The sequence below is a fragment of the Pleurodeles waltl genome, chromosome 5 (assembly GCF_031143425.1).
Source record: "Pleurodeles waltl isolate 20211129_DDA chromosome 5, aPleWal1.hap1.20221129, whole genome shotgun sequence".
Lineage (NCBI taxonomy): Eukaryota > Metazoa > Chordata > Amphibia > Caudata > Salamandridae > Pleurodeles > Pleurodeles waltl.
In genome coordinates, this window is record NC_090444.1 from 1,301,394,810 (window position 1) to 1,301,417,947 (window position 23,138).

Here is a 23,138-nt window from a genome sequence, read left to right on the forward strand (position 1 = left end):
ACTCAAATCAAAACAATTTTGGGAAACGTGTCAAACACTAAAGGGGGTCAAATTACCTCTTCCCAGTTGAACGTTACATATATTGTGCAAGATGTTCAATACTAAAGGGGTTGCATTTACTATTCCTACTTTGGTCTAAATCATTTGGGGGAAAGTGTTGGACATACTAAAGGGGTTGCATTTACTATTCCTACTTTGGTCTAAATCATTTGGGGGAAAGTGTTGGACACTTTTACTATTCCCACTCCAATCTAAACCATTTTCAGGAAAATGTCGGACACTAAAGAGTTTAAATTGTCTATTTCCACTCCAAAATAAACAACTTTAGGGAACGTGTTGGACACTAAAGAGTTAACATGTACTGTTCCCACTTTAATTAAAACCAAACAGGAGAAAGAAGTGGATATTAAAAAAGCTGTATATAAAGTACATACTTCATAGTAAAACATAATCACTATTTATTAATTAATAAAATAATTAAAAACATAATTTGTAGCACATTGTTACCAACAATTGTATATATTTAGCATGAAGAAATAACATATTAAATATTTTTTATGTATTGAAAAAAATATTAAATTATTTTCAATTAATAAGTAATGAAACAAAATGTAAAAAAATACAAATATACATGAACATTTTAAAATTCCTAAAATATGCTTACATGACATAAAAGATATGCTGAAAATGAATACAAAAATAACATATAGGTGGTCATTACAACATTGGCGGTAAAAGCCGCTTACCGCCGTGCAGAAGACTGCCAACAAACCGCCGCAGCCGCGGAATTCCGCCACGGCAATTATGACCCAAAGGCCGGAATCTGCCAAAATCTAGACACCCACACAAGTGCGCCACACCAAAGGTCAGTGATAAACTGGCAATAAGAAATCCTCCACCGTCACGCCAACAGGAATACGCCCACACTATCACGACCCACGAATCCACGCGGCGGTCTTTCAACCGCGGTATTCCATTGGTGGTACACACCGCCGCGCTCAAAATACACACACATTTACAAAACACATCCACATAGGACAAATCATAATACACACACCTGATACACATACACACACCAATCCCACACACCCAATACAATATAAAACACACAGTCACATTACCCACAAACCTCTACAACAACAATTGCGACAGAAAGCCAGAGAGAGACACCACCATCTACAAAGGAGCATCCACAGGCACTCAACACCATCACCCATATTACATCCACGCACCTCACACAACACACCACTAAATATCACCCCACACATCACAACACACACCACCTCACACATCACTCACACCACCCCATGGCACCGCAAAGACACCCCAGGTTCTCTGAGGAGGAGTTTAGGGTCATGGTGGAGGAAATCATCCGGGTAGAGCCACAGCTATTCGGATCACAGGTGCAGCAAACCTCCATAGCTAGGAAGATGGAGCTATAGCGCAGAATCGTGGACAGGGTCAACGCAGTGGGACAGCACCCAAGAACTAGGGATGACATCAGGAAGAGGTGGAACGACCTACAGGGGAAGGTGCGTTCCGTGGTCTCAAGACACCACATCGGGGTACAGAGCACTGGCGGCGGACCCCCACCTCCTCCCCCACAACTAACAACATGGGAGGAGCAGGTCTTGGCTATTCTGCATCCTGAGGGCCTCACAGAAGTAGGTGGAGGAATGGACTCTGGTAAGACAAATCTTAACTATTACATCCCCCACCCTACCTGCATGCCAGCACATACCCCCACCCTCGCCCTCACCCCCATCACTCCTACTCCTCACACATGTCCCAATATCACAACCCACCCATCCCAAACCCAAGCCCTGCATGCAACACCAAAGCATGGACACCCATCACCAAAGCATGGCCACTGCACATACCCATACACCCCCCTAAACCATAATCACACAAGGTCCCACACAAGAATGCAAGCACGGGGGTACACGGTCACCCACCCATTGCACACCATGGCACACACAGATGCAATAATCATGCCTTTAACCCCTTGCAGGACCCCTACCCAACGTCACCGGACATGAGGGTCCACACATGTCCACTCCACCCACAGAAGAGGCCCACAGTGATGACAGCAGCTCTGTCCAACTGGATCTAGACGACCAGCCCGGCCCATCTGGGACCTCAGGACAGTCGGTTCCCCTCACACTGGCACAAGCCACTACAGGGCTTCCCCCATCTGTAAACACCAGCACAGCACCCACCCAGCAGGCCCATACCTCTGTCCCCAGGACACGTCAATCAGCAGGTGTCCACCACTACAGGGAACCCAGGATAACCCACCATCCCAACAACAACAGGGACCTGGGGGCAGTGGCAGTGGGCACACGGTCCAGGGGACAGAGGCACAGGAACACAGGGGAACTGGGAGTGCTGCTGTGCGACAGGGGGAGGACAGGCCCAAGGAACCCACTGTCCACGAGGCCCTCTCCAACATCATGGGAGACAACCACCATTCCCAGGAGAGTATGGCAACGGTAGTGGCCAAGTTTCAGGAGACCTAGCGGCTGCAGGAGGAACAGTATTTGGGCTTCGGGAAGGAACTCAAATCCATCAATTCCACCCTGGGCACCATTGTAGGGGTGCTGAAGGAACTTGTGAACACCAGGAGGGACACTGTGGCACAACAAGGGCCCCCTGACACTAGCCTGGACGATGAACTGCCCACCACCTCCGCCGGCGCTAGTGGACAGGAGGCACCGCCACAGGACCACCACAGCAGCACCACACCCCCTGCAGAGGGAGAACCACCCTGCAAACGGTCCCATAGATCCCGGACAAAGACAGAGAATGATGCCAAGACCCCCGCCAAGAAATGAGACCACCCTGATTGTCATCCAGTTGTCCCACCTTGTCACCCTCTCCATACTTAAACTGCCCCAGCTCCACTTCCTATGCCCCTTTGGAGCATGCACCTGTGAGACTAATAGACTGGACTCTGCCATGGACATTCCTCCACCATCACCCCTCACCATTTTACAACCCCCTCCAATATTGAGCACTTAAATAAACACCCTTACAGCACAAAACAATCTGGAGTCTGTCTGTGTTTTCGAAATAGTGTATTAACAATTACCGTGCCAAAATGCTCTTTCAAATGTAATGTCAACATACCTATGTCACACAGCTGTAGCCCATGAGGAAACAAAGCAGATGTCACACAGTGGGACCCACATCTGTGAAATCGTAAGGGAAAGTGACAACTCAGTGACCATACACTGGGTGAAAATGACAGACAGTAGAGAGGTAGTAGATTTAAATTAGATGTAGCAGGCATGTTTGTGTTCTTACCTGTGTCTCACTGGAAGTATTGCAGGATCACTGTATTCCTGTTGTCGATGTCCTCTTCTTCTGCTTCCTCGTCTTCACTGTCCACAGGCTCCACAGATGCCACAACACCTCCATCTGGACCATCCTCCTGCAGAAAAGGCACCTGTCGTCGCAAAGCCAAGTTGTGAAGCATACAGCAGGCCACGATGATCTGGCATACCTTCTTTGGTGAGTAGAATAGGGAACCACCTGTCATATGGAGGCACCGGAACCTGGCCTTCAGGAGGCCGAAGGTCCGCTCTATAATCCTCCTAGTTCACCCATGGGCCTCATTGTAGCGTTCCTCTGCCCTTGCCCTGAGATTCCTCACTGGGGTCAGAAGCCATGATAGGTTGGGGTAACCAGAGTCACCTGCAAATGGCGAGGGACAACTGTTAGACACACACTAGCTCATAGGGACATCCACAGACCCAGACAACTATTCCCACTGATTTGGGTCCATGTGCTCACGTAATAGCCACACCCAGTGCCTCAGGAGTTGCCCCATCTCATAAGGGATACTGCTATTCCACAGGATGTAAGCGTCATGCACTGAGCCAGGAAATTTTGCATTAACATGGGAGATGTACTGGTCTGCCAAACACACCATCTGCACATTCATGGAATGGTAACTCTTCCGGTTTCTCCACACCTGTTCACTCCTGCGGGGTGGACCAAGGCCACATGTGTCCCATCAATGGCACCTATGATGTTGGGGATATGTCCCAGGGGGCATAGAAATCAACTTTCACTTTAGGCAAATCCTCCACCTGAGGTAAAACGATGTAGCTCTGCATGTGTTTCAGCAGGGCAGACAACACTGGACAACACGTTGGAAAACATAGGCTAGGACATCCCTGATGCTATGGCCACTGTAGTTTGAAACCACCCACTTGCTAGGAAATGGAGTACTGACAGCACCTGCACTTGAGGGGGGATTCCTGTGGGATGGCGGATAGCTGACATCAGGTCTGGCTCCATCTGGGCACACAGTTCCTGGATTGTGGCACGATCAAGCCTGTAGGTGATGATCACATATCTTTCCTCCATTGTCGACGGGTCCACCTGCGGTCTGTACACCAGAGGATGCCGCCATCTCCTCACATGCCCCAGCGGACGGTGCCTATGGAGGAGAACAGCGAGCAAAGAGTCAACCAACTCTGAGGTACGTAAACACAGCTTACTCTGAAAATATTCAGAAATCAAATTTTGCCTGTAATAGTGTTGCGGCAAGGCCTAGGTATGTGTGATGCAGTCAAAAATAAAGCCATGTGGGCCCCTGAAATGGCGGCTGCCTGACCTGTAAGGTGGGACAAGGGGATATAAGGTCATTGCATTGACGTTGTACACCATCGCTGTAGGCGGTCGAAGACCGCGGCGCAATTCTGCATTGGTTAACATTGGACCCTATGGGTCCCAGGAGCCAATGACGATGTACGCCGGCGGTGACGGTACGCACCGCCGTGGACGTGACCGCTATTTTCTCTCTGTTCAATCACTCGATACCTGATCTTCGACAGGAGAGGACCTACACTGCAAGTGCTGCTATGACCTCAGTCTGGAAGAGACAATGGCTCGTGTGTCTGGGAAAAGGGCCCCTGCCTTCAGCACAGAGGAGTTGGAGAAACTTGTGGATGGGGTCCTCTCCCAGTACATGCTACTCTACAGTCCTCCAGACAAACAGGTGAGTACACTGTGAGCATGCTGTATGGGCAATGCCTGTGTGGAGTAGGGTGGATGAAAGATAGGGGGGGGGGAGAATGAGGCGTGCATGAAACGACGGTGAGTGCATGTGCGTCATGGCAAGGGTAGGGATGCGGGCCAATGACTGTGACGGTGAAGTTGGTAATTACTACTCTTTTCCCCTGTACAATTCCTGTAGGTCAGCACCCACCAGAAGAAGGACATCTGGCGTGCCATCGCCAAGGAAGTCCGGACCCTAGGGGTCTACCACAGACAGAGCACCCACTGCCGGAAAAGATGGGCGGACATTTGCCGCTGGAGCAGAAGACGGCTGAGGCCCAGCTGGGGATGGCCTCCCAACGTGGGAGGGGTGCCCGTCGCACCATGACCCCCCTGATGTTCAGGATCCTGGCGGTGGCATACCTGGAGTTGGATGGGTGCTTGAGGGCATCACAGCAGCCACAAGGGGGTGAGTACACTCTTATTCTGCTGATTCAGTTCGCATTGTAGGTGTTTGGGTGGGGGAGGTGGGCTGTGGGTTCCCTTAGACCAGGGCCTTCTTCAGGCAGGCCCTGTGGCACCCCACCCCACCCCACCTCTATACAGTGCCAACTACACCTAGTCAGGATCCTGTGACATCCATGTGTGCAGAAATCGGCCATAGCCTTGTAAGCCATGGCCGAGGGATTGAAAAGTGGACCCCAAGTGCATGGCGTAGTGCAGGGGGCTTCTGTGTCTGTTGTGTCCGCCAACGGTAGCGGTATTGCATGCACTCAACATGTCTTTCTTCTGTCTCCACCCCCCTTTTTGTGGTCTTCCTGTTCTTGTGTGCATTAGCATCATCAGATGGAGGAGCAGTGGCACCGGAGCAGGAGGGAGCTGCATCCCACATGGCCCTGGAGGGTGAGACTACGGACTCCGAATTCACCAGTGGGACGGAGGGCGAGGGGAGCTCCACGGCAGGGACAGGAGATGACACCAGCGAGACAGACTCCTCCTCTGATGGGAGCTCCCTTGCGGTGGCGGCACCATCTGTGCCCCCCGCATCTACAGGTGCAGCCGCCACCCCCCCTAACAGCACCGCCCTCCCAGCAGCCCCTCAGCTTTTGCCCCGTGCCCACTCACTAAGGAGGGTGGGCATTACCTTCGCCCCAGGCACCTCAGGCCCTGCCCCAGTCACCCATTCTGCCCTCAGTGAGGAGGGCATTGACCTCCTCAGGTCCCTCACTGTTGGTCAGTCTACCATTTTGAATGCCATCCAGGGTGTAGAAAGGCAGTTGCAACAAACCAATGCATTCCTGGAGGGCATTCACTCTGGTCAGGCAGCCCTTCAGCGAGCTTTTCAGACTCTGGCCTCAGCTCTGATGGCAGCCATTGTCCCTGTCTCTAGCCTCCCCCTCCAACTGCCTCCACCCAGACCCACACCCCTGTACCTCAGCCTATCCCAAGCACACCATCAGACCAGCATGCACACACCTCAACACACAAGGGAAGCAAACATAAGCACCACACATCACACAGGCACTCACGCAAGCATCACACACATGCAGACACACCAACATCCACTGCCTCCACTGTGTCCCCCTCCTCCTCATCTCCCTCCTCCCTCCCTGTCTCATCTCCACTCACACCTGCATACACTGCATCTTCAGCCACTACCCCCATCACCAGCACACCCACCACCACATCCCGCTCACGTGCAGTCACCAACCCCACTACCATTCACACATCCCCTGTGTCCTCTCCCAGTGTGTCTGTGAGTCCACCTCCCAAGGTACACAAACGCAGCCACACCCACCCAACAGCCATCCACCTCACGACAGCCTCCAGCCCAGGCGCCTTCACCCAAAGTCACCAAACGTACACATCCTACAACCACTACTTCTTCCTCCACTCCCAAACCCCCTCCACCTACCGGTCCCAGTGTGTCCCAAAAACTTTTCCTGTCCAACCTTGACCTCTTTCCCTCACCTCCCCCACGCCTTCAGTCTCGTAGGGCCTGACTCTCCAGGTCCCAAACTAGCACCTCAGCCACAACATCGGCGGGACAAGTGGTGCCAGTAGGCACCGGATTATGGAGTGCCCCAGGCAACAGGGCAGCCAGTGTGGCAAGGAGCCACAGCACGGACAGTCCCCCACCTATCAAGCATCAAAAGTTGGCCAGTGCCCTGCGGGAGAGTGGAAAGAAATAAGCCACCAAAGCCGCTCCCAGGGGTCCTGTTGGGAGTGTGGAGACAGCTGTGACACCATCCAAGGTGGGGAAGGGGCACAGAAAAACCTGGTCTGGGAAGATCAGCACGGTGGACAAGACTGCAGGCAGCCCCGCTGCCACAGACAGGACCTCCAGCAGCTGCCCCGCTGCCCCAGACAGGACCGCCAGCAGCAGCCCCGCTGCCCAGGAGGCGACCACCAGCAGCCACACTGCCACAGACAGGACCGCCAGCAGCAGCCCCGCTGCCCAGGAGGCGACTGCCAGCAGCCCCGCTGCCACAGACAGGACCGCCAGCAGCAGCCCCGCTGCCCAGAAGGCGACCGCCAGCAGCCACGCTGCCACAGACAGGACCACTAGCAGCAGCCCTGCAGCCCAGGAGGCGACCGCCAGCAGCCACCCTGCCCAGGAGGTGACCGCCAGCAGCCCCGCTGCCACAGATAGGACCACCAGCAGCAGCCCTGCTGCCCAGGAGGCGACCGCCAGCAGCCACACTGCCCAGGAGGCGACCATCAGAAGCCACACTGCCACAGACAGGACCGCTAGCAGCAGCCCCGCTGCCCAGGAGGCTACCACCAGCAGCCTCGCAGGCCAGGACAAGACCACCACAAGCTGAGCCGCTGCCAAGGACACCGCCGCCACAAGCACCGCTGCCAAGGACACCGCCGCCACCAGCACTGCTGAACAGGACAAGAGCGCCACAAGGTGAACCGCTGCCAAGGACACCGCCACCACCAGCACCGCTGAACAGGACAAGACCGCCACAAGCACAGCTGAACAGGACACCACCGCCACCAGCACCGCAGGCCAATGAGCGCCAAAAGCTCTGACGCTACTGAGACCGCCACGAGCAGGATGAAGCACTCTGGGCACAAAGCCCCCTCCAGAACCAGTGGAGATTTACATCCACTACCTCTGTCCTTGGCAGGATGAAGTACTCTGGGCACAAAGCCCCCTCCAGAACCAGTGGAGAATGTTATCCACTTGAGAGAGTGTGGCTTTGCACTCCCCAGGATTGAACAGTGGGCAACCCACCCACTGTAGAGACTTGTGAGACTGTGGCTTTGCACTCCCCAGGATTGAACAGTGGGCATCCCACCTACTGTAGAGACTTGTGAGACTGTGGCTTTGCACTCCCCAGGATTGAACAGTGGGCAAACCACCCACTGTAGAGACTTGTGAGACTGTGGCTTTGCACTCCCCAGGATTGAACTGTGGGCATGGAGCCCCCTCGTGGATCTGGCATCCTGCACTCAACCGGCTGAGGTGCCCCCCCTTCCCTCCCACTGAGGTGCCTGTTTTATTTCCAACTGATGCCCCTGCAGTGTTCTCTCCTATTGAGTGTGGGCCTCGCCCATGCCTTTTGGGCCCAGTGATCAACGGACTATGATGGTGGAATCCCTTGGACTTGTGTTCTTGGTGTATATAATTGTATATATGATAAATGTATATATTTGTAAATATTTTTGATGTAGGTGTTTGAATACATCACAATTATTCGACTCATTTCCTTTTGTCCTTGCATTCTTCCGGGGGGGGTTAGGGGCTGTAACTGTTATGTGTCAATATGTATTAGCGTGTGTGCTGTAGTGGGTGAGGGTGGGGGTGGGGGTGTTGCGTGCTGCGTGTGTGTGTCACTGTTTTTTCCCTCCCCCCTCCCCTGTATCGTAGGTGCAGTACTCACCGTTGTCTTCGCCGCCAGCGTTCGTGCTCCTGGTAGAGGAGCAGGAAGATAAAGGCTGGCAGAATCTGGAGCTCCGGTTCCATGGCATCCTGGTTCCTCGTGGGGTGTGTAGAGGTGAGCGTTTTCCCTTCGAAGTCTGTTTCCGCCGTGTTTTTGTTCACGGTGAATCCGCCCCGGAAAAGGTGGCGGATTGGTGGGTTGTAATGGTGAGGGTGGTACATTGTCCTCCACCTGTCTGTTGGCGGTTACCGCCGCGGTGTTTGTTTGTACCGCCGTGGCGGTTGTAGTATTAAAGTGGCTGTCTATGCTGGCGGTTTCCGCCACGGTCGTAATTCCATATTTTTTACCACCGGCCTGTTGGCGGTTTTAGCGCCGCTTTAACACCGACCGCCAGGGTTGTAATGACCCCCATAATGATTAAACATCAGAAATAAATATTAAGTATTTTCCCAATAATATATATTATGCTTAAATATAAATGTGAAATTTCTTACTACCAAGAAAAGTTAATTTGTATTTGTAAAATATAATATAAATATATAAATATATATATATATAATATTCATAAATATGTGTCTTTACAAATGCATCATAATTAATACACACTAACTAATATTTTTATTCAGAATTTAGATATTAAGCATGATTTATGCATCCATAAATTTGCTTACATTTAAAATAAAACATTTTAACACTCATTTTAATGAAAATGAGAATACAAAAAATCAGATTTCAAAACAAAAAAGCAAAATAAACATCATACATCTAGTTTTACAAAAATATAATTACTAATTTTATGTGTGCAAATAAGTCAATAATGTATACATAAATGAATTTATAATCTGAATATTTTAATTTTCCATTTCTTAAATTAAGTTAAAATTGCTAACAAATTTACACTAGTTTCTATACTTTGTAAATACATTTAAATTGATAACAAAAATATTTTTAAAAAATCACCCTATTTTAAAAATAAAAAATAAAATGTTAAAAATGTTAAATAATTAATTTGGATAATAATATCCATAAAGCTCAATTAAAATATATACATTATAAAAGCCTCCCAACCCTTATCCTCTAAAACCCCCAAATCCTGCTACTGTAACACAATAACATAAAAATTAATTATACACATGTTTAATCTTTAGAAAAATCACAATTTACATAATGTCATTATTTTGCTAAGCACACTAATTACCAAAATTATCAAACAACTAAAACCAAACAAGATATAATAAAATACATATAAAAGTATATAAATGATATTCTATACTACAATATTTAATCTAACCATATTTTTTACAATGTTAGAAATACCACTTTTATGACATTCTTGCCTTCGATTGTACTGTCCATGACATTTTTTACATCCTGATATTCTTGACATGATATTTTGGTATCACAATATTTTTTATCCAATATTTTGTGAAAACACCTCATCCTTTATCGGGCATTCCATCAACAGGACAAGTGATATTAGATTTCTACATTTCAGTATTATGTACCACTGAAAAACTTGCAATCCGCCTTTCTGGTTACCATCCCCAGAATTCACTGTATAAGATGTGCACGCTTGAGTATTTTCAGCAATTGTGTGATAGATTGGACTATGCCAAGTTGAATTCATTTCGAATGTGGCTGGATTCAATGTTCTTACCCTTTGGTGTATTATTTTCTCTAACTAATTTTGAAAAAGTGTGCCTTCTAGCTATCTGGTCTACTGGTGCAACAAGTGTCAAATGTTATCCATATACTCTCAAGGAATATGACAATACAAAAGTCTGAACATATTACATCTCAGAAAATGTAATTTCTGCAATGACATAAATATTCTTTCTTAATGGGTAAAAGTTTGGAGAAAAAGAACACATTTTCAGTTCTTCCGTCTACTACTAAACTCACTAACCGTCCTAAAATTCAACAAAGGGACCTAGTCCCTAAAAGTCTCCCTGCCATTATGGAGCATCCCAGCGATCTTGGATTAGGATGTTCTATCTCTCCATCTAGAGCAATTTATACAAAATCTTCTACTTCAGTCAAGAGACCAAAGAAGGATTCTTCCACCTCCTTTCACCCTAGAGGACATCATGGAGGAAATCAGAGCTTTGAAACCCTTCACTGTGGAAACCAACGCCTCTCTGATACGCATTGAGGAGAAATGGTCAACTCATGAACAACGCATCACTGATATTAAACAAAGGATTAGTGTTAGGAAGGATTCGATCCCAGAGGTTAGCTGCAATAAGACATTGAGATGCGACTGAAGACATGGAAAATAGAAATCAGAGAAACAACTTACAATTTTATGGAATGCTGGAAAACTCAAAAGGACCCAATATGATTCCCTTTCTGCAAAGGTTTATCCCCTCTATTGTTTGTTTAACAGATCAAAGAGCACTTAATCCCATTGGTGCGGGTGTCGCAAACTGGCCGACGCCCGCACTCCTTCCTTAGTGCGGGTCACGACCAGCGCCGACACCAGGGAGGAGTTTGAAAAATCCTCCGGTGCACTACACCAGAGGATATTTTTGTTACGTAATCCCCATCGGGAGACATGAAAGAGCTTACGTGTCTCCCCCCACAACACCCTCCCACCCCTCTGTGACATCAGCACGCCACAAGTCATCTTGACATCACAGTTTCTTTTCCCAACCAGAGCAGGAAGTGGAGGTAAGGCCGCTTTCTGCTCCAGTGGGGAACACGTTCCCGAAAGGGCCTCCCAGCCGCCAGGAATATTCTCCCCTTTCAAACGAGGTCTTCCTGAAAGTGTTTCCTGGGCATGGATCACAGCCATGCTGCGATCCATGCCCAGGAAACCCCACTAGACAACAAGAATGTCCCCCCCGGGGGCATTTAAAAATAAAAGAAAATCTGTGTTTGCCCCATGAGGGGCGGGGGAAGCATCGCCCCCCCAGGGGCTAAATTATGTATATATATATATATTTTTTTTTTAAGAAGGTTATTGACTCAGGCCTTTAGAAAATGAGAAACCCCCCCCCCCCCATCCATGAGCAGAGCTGACCCCCCTGGGTGGAATTTATTTTTTTAGAGATGTGTGGTTTCTCTGGGGGGGGCACGATCGGCCCTCAAGGCAAAATGTGTATATGTATAAATATATATATATATATATATATATATATATATATACACGTACATACATACAGAGAGAGAGAGAGACTAAAGAGGGCGAGAGATCTCTCATATATATATATTTATATATTAATATATATGTGTGTATATATATATATATATATATATATATATATATATATATATACACACACATATATAGAGATCACTTTTGTCATTGCATGTGTGGTTTCCACAGACACATATAAAAGTGATCTCTTTATATATATATATAGATGGAGAGAGATATACTCTCTCCCTATATATGTGCATGGGTTTTATATATATATATACCTGAGGAAGGCGGAAGCTGAAACGTTGTAGTAGAAATATATTTTTGTTCTTTAATGAGATCATCTGTTTGAGTCACTTCTTTCTTGGATATATATATGTATATAAATATATATGTATATATATATGTGTGTGTGTGTATCTTTTAGGTAGATAACTTCTGTGATTACGTTCCTGCTAGAGAAAAAGATCTGACTTTTGTCTAGTGGCAGTTTTGATGCCATAAAGAAGGTTTATATGCCTGCTGCAAAGAACAGTTCTGCATTTTATTTATGTGAATTGCTGAGTGGATTAGTAAAGCCAGTTGTTACCTGAGCTTTAAAACAAATGAAATGTGTGTGCGAGGGGGGCTATGGAGAGATGAAGGGCAATTTTGCTGGTTGGCAGTGAGGAAATGCAAGGAGGAGGTCATGGGTGGGGGAGTGGAAAAAAAGCTTGTTGCACTGGGCACCACCAGCGTTAAAGGCTGTGATAATGAGTATGTGGCAAGGTGAAGTAATAGTGTGTCTTTTTTGTTTTTTTTCTGTGTCCTCAGAGAACGTGCTGATGGAGGTAAGAAGCGAAGGTAAGGTGACTGACATTTACTGTCGCACATATCACACACAAACCCACTAGCAGTTTTATCACCATATCTGCTACTTACGTAGGCTAGTGTTTTAGAGGGATACACAAACTTTCTACCACCCGCCATTTCCCCACTTGTCCTGATAAAAATGCTACCCCACTAGTGTGCCTGTGCGCAGTGCCTGCGTCAGGAGTGGATCACCCCAGGGTCAACAGTAACCCTCATGAAGGACTACCATTGACTGTTGTGTGATCCATTTCTGTCACAGGCAGTAAGCCCAGGCACACCAGTGTGGTAGCGTTTTTATCGGGACAAGTTGGGGAACGCTGGGTGGTAGAAATGTTGTGGATTCCTGCATATTCCTGGAGTTTGCGTGACAGAAATTCGAGGAAAAACTGAGTTTTTATTCAATGTTTCACTTTTGCAAGGTTGTCTGTGTAAGTAATCCTTGGTGAATCCACACAAGCCACACAATGGACTGCCCCAGGTGTCTAGATTTCAGAAAGGTTTGGGTTTGATAGGTTTCCCTAGAGGGCTGGCAAGCCCAGGACCAAAAACGGAGCTGCCCCCCTTGCAAAAACAAGTAGGTTTATAATAGATAGTTTTGATGTTTCCATGTTGTGTTTTAGACCCTTCCCTGTTGCAGGCACTAGGTCTTCCCATACAAGTGAGGTACCATTTTTAGAAGGAGATGTGGGGGAATGCTGGGTGGAAGGAAGTTTGTTGCTCCTCTCAGATTCCAGAACCTTGCAGCACCGAAATATAAGGAATAGGTGTTTTTTAGCCACATTTTGAGGTTTGCAAAGGATCCTGGGTAACAGAACCCAGTGAGAGCCCCAGAAGTCACCCAATCCTGGATTCCCCTAGGTGTCTACCTTTCAAAAATGGACAGGCTTTGTAGGTTACCCTAGGTTCCGGATGAGCTAGAGGCCAAAATCCATAGCTGGGCACTTTGGAAAAAACAGGTCAGTTTTCATTAGGAAAATGTGATGTATCCACGTTTTGTTTTGGGACATTTCCTGTTGCGGGCACTAGGCCTACCCACACAAGTGAGGTACCATTTTTATTGGGAGACTCGGGGAATTCTGTGTAGAGGGAAATTTGTGGCTTCTCTCAGATTCCAGAACTTTCAATCACCGAAATGTGAGGAAAAAGTGTTTTTTTTTTCTAAATTTTGAGGTTTGCGAAGGATTCTGGGTAGCAGAACCTAGTCAGAGCACCACAAGTTACCCAATCCTGGGTTCCCCTAGGTGTCTAGTTTTAAAAAATGCACAGGTTTGGTAGGTTTTCCTAGGTGCAGGCTGAGCCAGAGGCCAAAATCCACAGGTAGGCACTTTCCAAAAAACACATCACTTTTCAATGTAAAAATGTGATGTGTCGTGTTGCGTTTTGGGGTGTTTCCTGTCGCAGGCACTAGGCCTACCAACACAAGTGAGGTACCATTTTTATCGGGAGATGTGGGGGAATGCTGAGTGGAAGGAAGTTCGTGGCTCCTCTCAGATTCCAGAGCTTTTCAGTACCGATATGTAAGGGAACAGTGTTTTTTTAGACACATTTTGAGATTTGCAAAGGATTCGGGGTAACAGAACCTGGTGAGAGTGCCACAAGTCACCCCATTCTGAATTTCCCTAGATGTCTAGTGTTAAAAAATGCATAGGTTTGCTAGGTTTCCCTGGGTGCCAGCTGAGCTAGAGGCCAAAATCCACAGCTAGGCACTTTGCAAAAAACAGGTCAGTTTTCATTAGAAAAATCTGATGTTTCCACGTTGTGTTTTGGGGAATTTCCTGTTGCGGGCACTAGGCCTACCCACACAAGTGAGGTACCATTTTTATCGGGAGACTTGGGGGGATGCTGGGTAGAAGGAAGTTTGTGTCTCCCCTCAGATTTCAAAACTTTCCATCACCAAAGTTTGAGGAAAAAGTGTTTTTTGCCAAATTGTGAGCTTTGCAAAGGATTCTGGGTAACAGAACCTGGTGAGAGCCCCAGAAGTCACCCCATCCTGGATTCCCCTAGGTGTATAGTTTTCAAAACTGCACAGGTTTGCTAGGCACAACTAGGCACTTTCCAAAAAACACGTCAGATTTCAATGTAAAACTGTGATGTGTCCATGTTGCATTTTGGAGCCTTTCCTGTCGAGAGCACTGGGCCTACCCACACATGTGAGGTAGCATTCTTATTGGGAGACTTGGGGGAACATATAATAGAAGAACAAGTGTTATTGCCCCTTGTTTTTCTCTATATGTCTTCCTTCCAAATGTAAGACAGTGTGGGAAATCTATTTGAGAAATGCCCTGTAATTCACATGCTAGCATGGGGACCCACTAATTCAGAGATGTGCAAATAACCACAGCTCCTCAAAACCTTATCTTGTGCCCATTTTGGAAATACAAGGGTTTCCTTGATACCTATTTTTCACTTTTTATATTTTACCAAACAAATTGCTGTATACCCAGTATAAGACATAACCAGAAATAACGGTATTTGCTTTAAATAATCTGCCATAGTTGGATAAAGTTACAGAAGAAAACTTGTACAAAAATGGCTGCTTTTTTCGACTCAATTTTTTTTATTTCAGCTGTTACTTTCTGGAGTAAAACCTTGAAGGGTCTACATAAATGAACACTTGCTGAATTTAGAATTTTGTCTACCTTTTAGAAATGTTTAGCTGTCCGGGATCCACCGTTGGCTTCACACCCATTTCTGTCACTAACTGTAGGGAGGCTGAAAGCACAAAGAATAGTAAAAAAGGGGTATGTCACAGCAAAATGCCAAAATTGTGTTGAAAAACGTTTTTTTCTGATTCAAGTCTGCCTGATCCTGAAAGCTGAGACAATGGTGATGTTAGCACAGTAAACCTGTTGTTGATGCCATTTTCAGGGGAAACACCACATGCATTCTTCTACAGCCCTTTTTCCCATTTTTTTATTAACAACATTTTAGCTGTATTTTTGCTAATGTCTTAGTCTCCTCCAGAGGAAACCACAAACTCTGGGTACCTCTAGAATTCCAAGGATGTTGGGAAAAAAGGACGCAAATTTGGCATGTGTAGCTTATGTGGAGAAAAAGTTATGAAGGCCGAAGCGCGAACTGCCCCAAATAGCCAAAGGAGGACTCAGCACTGAGGGGGGGAGGCCCAGCAGCTAAGGGGTTAATATCCACTGACCTCATCGTCTTTGTCCCACAACTCCAGCTTCTTCTTCATACCAGAGACCTAGCGGATTCATTATCCTCTTATTGCAGCACACTGACTTATTGCACATCCTCATTGCAGCCACAAAGCAGGTCCTCTCCAATTGCCTGGTAACAAGGTATACTTTACACAGGATAGTTCCGGCACTATGGCTGTGAGAAGAATATCAGATAGGATCTAGATCATCCATGTTTTTTTCAAGTTTACATATAAAGTGAAGTCTTATACCTTTGAAGGCCCCGCTAAATTACAAGACTATCTTTGAAAACACCATCTTGAAGACATGGAAACTGGTGCCGTAATAAAGACATGATTATTAGATTGGCCTTGTTTGTTTTATTTGTTTACTGTTCAGACTGTTCTTTTTCATTTAAGGAATGAACACTCATGTTGGTTATTATGCATAGCCTATATTTGTCTCATTGTACCTCAGCCCCAGTATATTTCTTGGCGTGTCTGTACTGCCCTTCATTGTGCCTGGTGTTCCCTCAACATCTCACCTCTTGTGGGTTATGGTAAGTCTACTTTTACACTTTTTATCCTCTCGTACTTACATATAACATTTTTTTATTGAATAGTCCCTGTATGCTTTCGTTCCTATCTCTAATAGTATTGTTGTCTTTTCTAGCATTTGAAATTTGAGTTGTCCCTCGTTATGTTTACCAGAGCCAAACTCGGTTCCAACTTATTTAGGTGTTCTGTACTCTCCTCATCCCTGGGGATGTTCATTTATTCATGTAAGATTATTTCTGCAAAGAGGTTTTTCCTTCCTGTGTTACTTTTATGTTTTCTAATTTTGAGGGTTCCCCATACCCAATTCATCTTTCCTTCCTATCTTCTTTTTATTCTATTATTTGCCTTTCCTTGTTTTTAATGTTGAAACTTCCTGCGTGTAGTACAATAGTAAAGATATTTGCTATTAATATTTAAATATGAATTCTCCATGCACATCACTTAGAATATCAAACTGTAATGTAAAAGGTTTAAAAAACCTCATCAAATGCCAATGAATGCTGTTTAATCTCTCTAGATGGCATAGTCAGCTTGAATTACTTCAAGAAATGCATATTACTGAAGCACACTTACAAAAAAGTAAAAAAAACAAGGATGAGAAAGGTTTTCTTTTCCCCCTCTACACAACATATAAATGAGGTAGCCATTTTATTACATAAGATTTTAAACATTTCTCTTGTTTTTCAAGAGAATGACAAGGACGGTTAGCGGGTACTGGTTTGACTCAATATTGATGGTATCTTTTTTACAATTCTAACGGGCATATTTACGAGAAAGTGTTGTATCGGTCCTGATGCGTCACTTTTCTTGCATCCCATTCCCCCTCCAACAACACTATGGTTGCACTGTATTTACAATACGGTGCACCATGTCGATCGTTACCACAACAGCATCAACATTTTTTACACTGTTGTGGTGCTTTGCTGCACTAGAGCCAAAACTATAGGCTCTAGTGCAGCAAAGTAAAGGGAGGCCCATAGATAATTACAGCTATGTCACTTTAACACTTGCCCTGAGCAGGCATTAAAAATGACGGAAAAAATGGTGCAGTGAAATCTTGCAAATTTCACTGCATAATTGTTTTGGTCCTCCCTGTGTGGGAATGCTCCCCTTGCATACATGGCATAATGTTGCACAAGTAGTTGCAAAGTGGCACTATATATGCATTGCGCCACTTTGTAAATACGGTGTGGGGGAATGGCCTCCTCAATGCCGCCTTAGCATCATAAAGATGGTGCTAAAGTGGCTTTAAGATGGCGCAAGTGGCTTGTAAATCTGCCCTCAAATGTTTACAGCCCTACCAAACCTGATCCCACATTTTGGAGGCACATTTCATAACTGGTCACGCAAAATTACACTCAAAACTTTATCCCGGGGGGTGATTGTAAGCAAATTATTGATCCCTTTCTAGGTTGTCAATCTTCTACAAGATTTCTCCCTCATAAATCTCACAAAGCATTCAAGTAAGGTATTAAACATAACACTCTCTTGGATTCATTAAGATCGGTTCACCCCTCTCTCATTCCTTCCATTCTGCCCCAAATAAATCTCAGACCAGAATAGATTATATTTTCCTTAGCAAAAACCATACCCAACACATAGTAAATACTGAAATAGGCTCAATTTTAATTTTAGACCACGCACCTGTCTCTACTGATCTAGATGTTCTTCGCTACCCCTCGCCCAGATCTTGTTGGATTTCAACAATCACTTACTTTCAGATGAGGACTTTGGGCATCATTAGGAGTCCAGCAGACAAGATGAGCTGTCTTCCAAACTTCTGACAGGGAGGTTGCCATCACAATGGCTACCTACCCGCCGGACCCATTAAGACTTTCCCGCTAATCTGACTGTCGGAAACTGAGGTTCATATTAAATTCCCAGTATATGCAGATGATGCCCTTCTTTGTATCTCCAAACCAGAAGGCATGTGGTACTCTACTTAGGATCAAACCAGAAACATCACTTCCCTATTTTGTCGAACAGCTAAGTGCTTATTCCAAAGTGTCAGGTTGTAAACTCAATATAGAAAAGTCCAAAATGATGACTTTGAGTAAGTTTTGTTGGATTGGGTCTTTCCTGGAACCCTGACAAGATCAAATAACTAGCAATCCTTTACCACAACAATCCAAGTGAAACTCTGAGAACTAACATGGATGTTGTTATTGCAAAAATAACTAAACTGATGCAGGGTTGGTCCCTTCTTTTTTTACATGGTGGTGTTGTGTTGACACAAATGATGCCTCTTCCAAATATTGATTTCCATCTCACGATGTTACCTATTAAAATCCTGGTTAAATACTTTAGAACTATTGATAAACTCTTGACAAATTTGTTTTGGAATGGGAAATCTCTCATCTCATTACAATCCCTTTAATTACCTAAATCATCTGGAGGGATTACTTTTCCTGACACTTCTTACGATCATAAAGCCTTTGTTATTAAACAATGTCAATGCTGCTTTATTTACCATTCAGATCCTCCTCCCAAACTATAGTTTCATCTGGAATCAGCCCTTCTACCCCATGTTCTCACACTAATATCATACATATGTCACATCTCTCCAAATATTGGTCTCCAGCATTATGTCCTAAATTGTTTCTGTTATGGGAGCAGTTATGGATCAGAATAGGAGACATAACCATAGAACATACTCCATTTTCTACTGAGTTTTTATTCTTAGGTGGATTAGGTAACATATTGCCTCATAATATATGAATGCATACATTTGTAGATCTATTGATTGCCCTCCAGGTATTTACCTCCAATTGTAAATCACAAGACAATGTCACTTTGCCACACTGGTGGAACGTAGGATGCAAAACTGCACCAAAACGTTTAGCACCTATGGCACATTAAAAAAATAACAAAAATACTTACCTATACTTACCCTACTTACCTGGGATGGGGCCCACCATCCTCTGGTGTCCCTCTGGTGTGGGTGGAGTTTTTCCTGGGGCTTGGGGTGGGCACCTGTGGACCCATTCCATGGGGTTTGACCATGGAAATGGATCCACAGGTCCCCTAACACCTGGTCTGACTCAGGCGTTAAATAATGGTGCTAAGCAAGCTTAATGCCATTATTTGGGACCGCCTCCCACCCACGCATCTTTTTAGCAATGGAGGATAAACATGGTGCTATGGGCATAGCGTCATTTTTTGGATGGGAACGCCTGCCTTGCATCTCACTAATGGAGGTGGATTCACACATCCCAAAATATTGTGCAAACTCCAATATTTTGATGCTAGACGGGTATAGCATCAAAATATAAATATAGAGATAAGTTTGTGCCAAATTTGCGCAAAAAAAGATGCAAATTCAGCACAGAGTATAACTATGCCCTTAGTTTGTCATAACCACTGTTTGGAATGACATAATTTGCATTCAAGCTCCTTGTTGGCAAAATGAGGCAAACTCTGGGAGCCCCTTACTAATTATTTGACCCAGCACGCTTTTATTTCTACTTAAATATTCAACGTATTTCAATTTTTAGACATTGGACATTGGTTTTGTTCTTCTTCTAACACTGCAATTTTGCTTGTTTATCATACAATATATTAAACATGTTTATTTGGACATTTCTTAAAAATTGTACAGTAGCCACCATTTTTTTTTCCTCTTCACTATCTCTTTCCTTTTCTATCTCTCTTTTCTCATTTCACTATTATTTAACTATCCTTCTCTCCTTTTTTCATACTTTCTTTTATCAATATTCCGACAGGCTGATGTGGGTGCATGTTGTAATCAGTCAGGGCGGTGCTGAATGATGCATCACCCTGCTGATTACAACCTTGTTCTCCACCAGCCTTTTCATGGCGCTACAACTGCCATGAAAAGGCTAGCAGAGAACATGTACAAGGGGCCAAAGGAGGGCCCCTGCACTGCCCACGCCCATGCCACTCCTTATGTGCTGGTGTAGCTCAGTTGCTCTGTTCAATGCTATTTTAAATATTTTTTATCGTTGTATTTTTTTTGTAAACGTTACAACTTCTAATAAATAATACGTTGAAGAGCTGGGTTTTAGACCAGTATATCAAAGGGGTTCTGTACACCAAATTCAATTAATTGGTAATGCTAAAAGTTATATTATTCATTATAAAGTGTTTGTAAACAGGCTGTAATGCGGCTTTTACAATTCAGGGAGCAGCCCAACGAAGATTAATATGTACTTTTAACGAATCGAAATGTCACTGGTTTTTGGTCTAAGTAATAAAATCAGACATTACATAGCATCAATAAATGCTACTAAAGCTTTATGCATTACCATAAACCACTATGAATCACTTAGTACATCATCCTCAGATGTGTAAGATGGCCGAGCCCATTTCACCAGTATTCATTTATCACACTGCATAGCCGCACAAATGGGTTGTACAACAACCAGTGATGAAAATGTACCCAAATTAACATAGCACATCAACCCATGAAGGCAAAGCAAGATTGTTCTTGGATCTTTGATTCATTACTTTACATTTAACTCGTTGCAATTATAAGTAGTTCTTGGATTGGACCTAAAGCTATTAGTAAAATAAAGCCTATAAATGTTACTGGGGAGCAACAGATTTTGAAAGGTATGCCCTACCCTGTAAAGATCTCTAAAATTGCATAAAGCAGTTAACCATAGAAAGTGATGCTCTATATTTTAGCATATAAAAGCTAACTCGAGGAAAATGTATTTTCCTGAAACGTTATGAAATGCCCAAAAATGACCCACAAATTATGTATTAGTATGTGAAATGCCTGTCCAGGACTTCACGTCCTTTATGGGCATGAAGAACCAAATGCATAACATAATGCGCTCGAGTGGCCTTTTTGAAGTATGTGGCATTCCAGGATCAACCCCGCTTATGCTCCTACACATCCTATTCCAGTTTGGTTCTCTTTCTACTCACCTGTCCTTTTTTCATTAACGGTTCACTTTTTGTCTTGTTTGTATGCATTTTCCATTTTTTTCTTGCCTGTGAGTTTCCTTTGTTTTTCTTTCCCCTTCCCATCCTCTAGTCAAGGTAAGACAGGAAGTTGGTCCCACTCCTAAAAGTGCCATGTGGGGAGACCTTTCAAAGTATTTTAGGTGTGGAGGTGGTGAAAAAACTTGTATTTACATCAGCACCACGTCTCCTTCAGATTGGCAGCAGGCCTGGAGAGGAGTAAAGCCTTGCCGAGACTATACTCTGCCGCGGGAGAGTGGGGTAAAGCATGAGACACTGCACCAAAATCAGGTACATGCAGCAGCAAGTCCTGCAACCATCAGCAACAGCTCAATAAAATGTTATGGCCATTACATGATTCGGGAACTCAGTCTCTGTGCCCAGAAAATGTTAAAAAAAAAAAAAAAGGGGGTAGGATAGGAATACCATGATACCCAGGCACTTGTGAGGAGGACCAAAAGGGAACAGACCCCAGTGTTTCTTTTTTGCACACCACGGTTATTGTGTTACTCTAATGGGACTCTGTGGAGGCCTCTCATGAGGTACTGCTGTGCTCCTGTGGGAGCTGCTGTACAAGCTTCCACTTCATTGTTCCACAGTAATGAGCAAGCCTCACTGAGGAAGGTTCCACAGCACCACTGTGCCATGGGTGGATGTTTGCAGGATAGATATTGCAAGAATACCACAGTACCTGAATAAAAAGGGAGAAGACAATGCAGGTTGTGTGTGCACTGCCAAGGGTCATGCACAGAGGAGGTTGTCAAATTGACTGAAAAAAGTAAGGGGCATATTTATGACTTCTGACGGAATACTGCATGTTGGCAGTATTGTGTCAGAAAAATCTTTGCTATGTTGTGAAATTTCTTTGCCTCATGGATGCGCCATATTTACAGTATGGTGCACCATGGCACAGGGACCAATGATTTGTTACAAATCTGGATGCGACAATGTCAGTAATGGCGCAAGTTACCGCAATGGAAGTACTCCCTACATCAAGCAAATCTGATTTGCTTATTATTAAGAACCTCTTTGTGCCGCAAATCAGTAATGCATCATGCAGGAGTCCTTTGTGTGTCTGTATCTTTGGAAAAAAGCAACACGATCAACCCAGCAATACTCCAATCCTTAGAAGCACGGAAGGAGTTTCAGAGGGCAAAAGTGTAACAGCCGTAACACAAAAGACTTGCCATCATCCCAGGGGAAGAGAAAGAGAAAGTCAAACTTCAGTGAGGAGGAGAACCAGATTTTAATAAGTGAGATGACAAAAAATGAGCATCTCCTATTCGTCACCTCAAAATTATCATTAGGGATGAAGGAGGCCATTTAGCAATCCACAGAAGACAAAATGAACTGCATAGCACAAACAAAGAGAACCATCCTGGAGTGCAAGAAGAGGTGGAACAATTAGAAATACAGGATACAAAAAAAAAAAAAAACTGTCCAGGAAATATAAGGCCAGAGGAGTACCTGATGTCCAGAAAGAGTTGGATCCATTGGTGGAGAAGGTGGCATCCCTCATTCCAACAGATTTGGTGGCTGGAGTTGAAGAGCATGACATTGCTGAAGTAGAGGACCAGGACAAACTACAGGGTGAGATAAAACAGGGGACCACATATTAGCA